This window comes from Triticum urartu, chromosome 2A (assembly GCF_056163025.1).
Source record: "Triticum urartu cultivar PI428250 chromosome 2A, HENAU_Tu73, whole genome shotgun sequence".
In the NCBI taxonomy this organism is placed as follows: Eukaryota; Viridiplantae; Streptophyta; class Magnoliopsida; order Poales; family Poaceae; genus Triticum; species Triticum urartu.
In genome coordinates, this window is record NC_141874.1 from 455,141,638 (window position 1) to 455,146,689 (window position 5,052).

General features: G+C 46.3%; 1 long non-coding RNA gene across 2 annotated transcripts; it reads right to left on the bottom strand.

Annotated features, from left to right (window-relative positions):
* Positions 1–449: 449 nt before the first annotated feature.
* Positions 450–1,433, bottom strand: LOC125541641 (uncharacterized). 2 transcript variants are annotated; one of them, XR_007297607.2, is made up of 2 exons: positions 1,150–1,433; positions 450–1,035 (listed from the first exon to the last, which is right to left on the bottom strand). It is a non-coding gene; the product is annotated as an uncharacterized LOC125541641 (long non-coding RNA). The 2 variants fall into 2 exon arrangements; XR_007297608.2 differs by having other exon boundaries at positions 450–1,056.
* Between the last annotated feature and the right edge of the window lie 3,619 nt (positions 1,434–5,052).

The window sequence follows — 5,052 nt, forward strand, 5'->3', positions numbered from 1 at the left end:
CTACCTTCACAACAATTTCAGTCGGGAACTCATTTAGCATGAATATGATACATGACATCTGCTTAGTAGTGCCTTTATTTGTTTAACATGGTTGCTCTGCACAAACTTAAATACTTATTATGAAAAATGGACACAGCTCCTCTGCGTATCGTGCCGCCCACTGACATGTGGCCCCGGGCCCACACGTCAGTGGCGCAACGGCAGCGGGCCGTACGTCAGAGGATCCGGCTCCATGAAAAATGCATGAATAAGAAACCAGTTGTCCCTATTAGTTTATATGAAGAATCATACTGGAAGAGGATTTGTGGCTCTCGAGTGCCACACCTGCATATAATATTAAATAAAAAAAATCAGAAAATTAAAAAAAATCCTAAAATTTTGGGATATCAAATCTAGGTGCCCATTCTAGAGCAATTTGATAAAAGAGCATGTTTTTCGTCGTACCTTGATAAAATAGCACATCTTTCTTTTTGTTTGATTAGATGGCACACTTTTCCTGCATGGATAAAATGATACAAACTGACTTTTTTTCTCACTTTTTAGGTATGGGCCTACACGTCATAATACTTTGGACAATTTTACCCTTTGGTCTTTTCTGCCAGGTCAACTGGTTCGATCGAAACAGAGGAGACGAGACAATCCAGAAGACGAGAGAACATAGAAACAGAAACAGAGGAACGAAACCCCGAGCGCCGTGACCTTGCCGGGCCTCCTACCCCGTGCCATCACCTCTCACTGCGCATCGCCCGTTTCTACGCCGTGCCGCTCCGGCCACTCCCACGCCGTGCCGAAGAAGAAGGGCGCCGCCGTACTCCGTGCTTCGACTGCTTCCTCGCCATGCCGGAGAAGAAGGGCGCCGCCAGTTCAAGCCCCCCTGCAGCGCGTGACAGTCCAGTTCGCTCCGTGGCCGTAGCGTGTGTTTACTGGCCGGAGCCAGTAGCTACTCGTTGCTGTAGTTAGCTGTAGCTGGTCGTTGTTGTACTTGGTCGTGGCTGCTTCGCTGCTATAGTTGCTAGCTTTAGTAGGGAAGTAGTGCTGCTTGAAGAATATAGCGCACTAACAACTATGTTATGTGTTGATGGCTTAGCTTTACCTGCTGTTACGCAGATGAGGCATAAAAAGAGATCAATAGAGAAGATGAGAGGAAACCTGTGACTCACGCCAGATGAGGCAGCAGCGGCAGAACGGGTGGAGCGACGGGAGACGAGAAGAAGCGGGACGAAGCGCCGGGAGATCAGGGCAGTACGTCGGTCCAGAGGCACGGCAAGGCAGCAGCGATGGAACTGGCAGCGCATGTGGGCGGAAGCCGGCGAGGCGGCAGCCTGTCTTCCTAGCTCCGTCTGGTTTCCCTGTTTTGATCGATCGTTCAGTTAACCTGGCAAAAAAGACTAAAGGGCAAAATCGTCCAAGATATTATGACATGTAGCCCCATATCGGAGAATTGAGAAAAAAGTCAGTTTGTGCCATTTTATCTAGCCATGGAGGAAAAGTATGCCATCTAATCAAACAAAAAGAAAGGTCTGCTATTTTATCAAGGTACGAGGACAAATGTGCTATTTTATCAAATTGCTCCCCATTCTACTCCCATGTTTTTTTTTGAAACGGAGGCAAAGTTTTGCCTCATCTTATTAATAAAGAAGAAGAGAGTTTGTCCGGTTAATAAACGGAAAACCGGGCGAAAATCGTCACAAACCGCTAAGCGGCACACATAATACCACACACCTCACATAGAGGGTCTCGTCAACATCACACACCGGTGTCATCGTCATCACTTCTCCCCAACAGGCCCCATCGCCCTCCCTAATCTCCGAGAAAGCGACTCCGACTTCTCCGAAGACAAAAGTCAACCCAACCCACACCGTAGAGCTGTGTGAAACACAAGAACCCCGCGCCAAACTCAGCCACCCGCGCCAAGGACAACACAACTCCGACTCTGAAAGATGGCTCCGAAGGAGAACTATGCAAGGCTGGCGCCGCAGAAGACCATCGAACAGACCACCTATTGCCTGTCATCGTCGCCACAGGGCCCTGCCGCCGCAGCCCCGACTTCACCGCAACAAAACAACCCGAGGTAGTCCCACGAACACGTCGGAGAAGAGCCGACTACCGCAACCATTGCCGTGTCTCCAACATCACACACGCCCATCATCGTTGTCACAAAAGCCTCGACGCCAACACCACCAACTTCCATCGGTCCCGCCTGATGATGCCTAGCTCCAAGGACGAAGCCCCCAAAAGGGAATACGATGCTAGAGCACCATCATCGTCCGATCCCATGGATCTAGAGTTTCCCCCGAAGCTGCGAAGATTGGAGCTGAGAGTGCCTCGACGATGCCAACAAGAAGGGAACAACGCTTGAAAGCGTCGCCATCGCCGGCTCCGGACACGCCGGAGACAAGCTTTCGCCCGAGTCAGCTTCTCAAGCCCCGCACATCATGCATCAGCAAGCCCTCCATCGAGCCACCGTGGTCAAATCCGGCAGAATGTGACCACCTTCACCCTTCGCGACCTCCTAGCAGCAGATCCGCGACGCCTCTGAGCCGCGCCGACCAGGCCCTTCACGCGCCCGCGACGAGCGCCACACCAGCCGCCCCCTCGCAGCCGAACCGTCGCCCGCGGCACGCCTCACCTCTCCCGGCAGCCGCCGGAAGCCCCTGTCCGCCCATGCCGCACGAGCGCATCCTTCCCACCCGAGCTGCAGACAAATCTGGGCAGCTAGGTCCCTTGCGCATCCACGCCGCTCCCTTGCTGAATCACCGCAACGCCGCCCGAGCCGAAGCACCACCTCACGCTACCGTGCGAGCCCGCGCGCTTCAGATCCGCGCTTGTCCGCCCTTTCATTAAGATCCATCGAAACCTTTTTTTCTATATATAGGATTTTTTTGACCTTTTTACTGAGAATACCGTAGATGTCATTTCTTCACGAAACTTCAATTACCGTGCTTGCAAATTAAATTTGTCATCCTTGACAAACATAAATTGCCACAAAAATGTTTGATTTATCATGTCTAATAATCTGACGTTCGTTAGATATTCCGGTCCATTTATTGATTCTATGTGATCCCAAAATGTTACCGGACGCCACTAGTTCCTATCAAAGTTTGATTTCTATTCGACCGGCCCTCCAATATCAGGCTGTTGACCGTCTCCCCAGCGGTGGCCGGCAGCGCCCAAACGCAACCTCGGCCTTGGGGCGCCGGCTGTCCTCCAAGCATGAGTGCATCTCCAACGTCAATGACACCCTGTCCCAGTGTCCCTCACCCCTCCGTTGTGATTACCAACCTCAGCTTCCTAACCTCTCCTTCAAGGAATCGCGCAATACTTGATCCAGATGGGGTTGAGCAAGATCCCTGCAAAGGAGCACGTGAAAGAAGCACATGATTCTTGAGCCAAATATATGAGAGCGCTGAAAAACTGACTGCATTTTTAGGTTCGTGGCCATTTTACATCATGGAAAACAAGAATAGAGTCTGTCTTTCAGGTGAGATCGTAGGATCAATCCAAAAGATTCACAACTAGACAATCCAAATAATTCTAAAATTATTTAACAACATATGTCTACAACTTAAAAAGGAAATCAGCTCAAAACTCGTTCTACAATTAGAGATACAAAAATGATAAATTCAACTGTGAATAGTGTCAACTTTGGATGAATAGTAACCTCTGATTTTGTCTTTTTTGTTTCTATAAGTGTAGGTCGAATTAGTAGCTGAATTTTTTTGAGGTTGTACATCAAACATTGATGTGCGCCTCTAATTTGTTTACAGAATTTTTGGACATGTTTTATATTTTACAAAAATCTCATTGATCTCACCTGAGCCATTGTACGTCCATTTTCTACAGAATTGCCCCAATTTTATGTATGTGGCTTGTAGAATTGAGAAAAGGATATGTAACCACATCTCTCCGTCTCATATGCATTTATTTGCTTGTTGTGATGGGTGTGATGTACAATCTAAAATATAATCTCACATACTGTCATGCTCCACAATTTAATGGTTGGTTGTGAAGGGACAGCTGCGAGAGATAGCCATACAGTAGTACTATGTGCCTAGCTTCTTTCAAAATAATCAGTATCTAGTTTGCCTTTTTTTTTCTTCTTAAACTATCGTTCGAGGTCTGGACAACTTGAGACCGTGTTTAAGCCATACCTACCATGGCGGCTGCTGGTTCAGGAAGGGTACGGCATGGAACAAAAGATATTTGTAAGTGCATGACCGCAATATCATATCTATCATTCTTAAGTAGTAGATGCAGTATCCACCGATGTTCATCTTCTTCTACATTGTCCACAATCAATTCACAAAGTACTCCCTCCATTTTTTATAGAAGGCCACTATCTCATTTTTTAGACTACCCACTGTGGAAGTAATATAGGTAGTACTAACATCACACATAGCAATAAATGAAGAAAGAGAGAAAAGTGATAACATAGCTAGTTACTAGTAGTATGAGTAACATCACACATATCAAGGCAAGATGAGTCTATAGCCTAATAAATGAAGTGTTGCATGTTACCACACATATGTTACTCCCCACTATAGAGGTAGTAACATAGACTAGTAACATGTGCATGTTACTAGTCTATGTTACTATCCATTGTGGCTAGTCTTAGGTATTACCAAGAAAATAAAGTCAACTAATAAATAGCACAATTGATTGTGTGGAAAATTCATGTGTTCTGGGCTAATTAAACATATTGCATGTGATGCATCTTTCTCTATGGCTGCATGTATTAATAAGCATCATCGTACGAGGCAAAAATCTAATCAATTCTTCTTGGAAGGAAATATTCCCTCCATCACGGTTTAGAAGACGCACTTGGAAATTCTCTGGGATCTAAGTGGTTACTTTTGGTTGTGAGATGGGCTAAAAAATAGCATTCACACTACGCATATATATAGAAATAGTATATCAGAGTACTAATTAGCTACTAGAAATAAATGCAATACGCCCTAAACCTTGTCTATTGTGGAAACACATGCAAATTTAACTGTGCCTTCTAAACTGTGACGGAGGGAGTAGTGGCCTTGTATAGATACAATTTTTTTA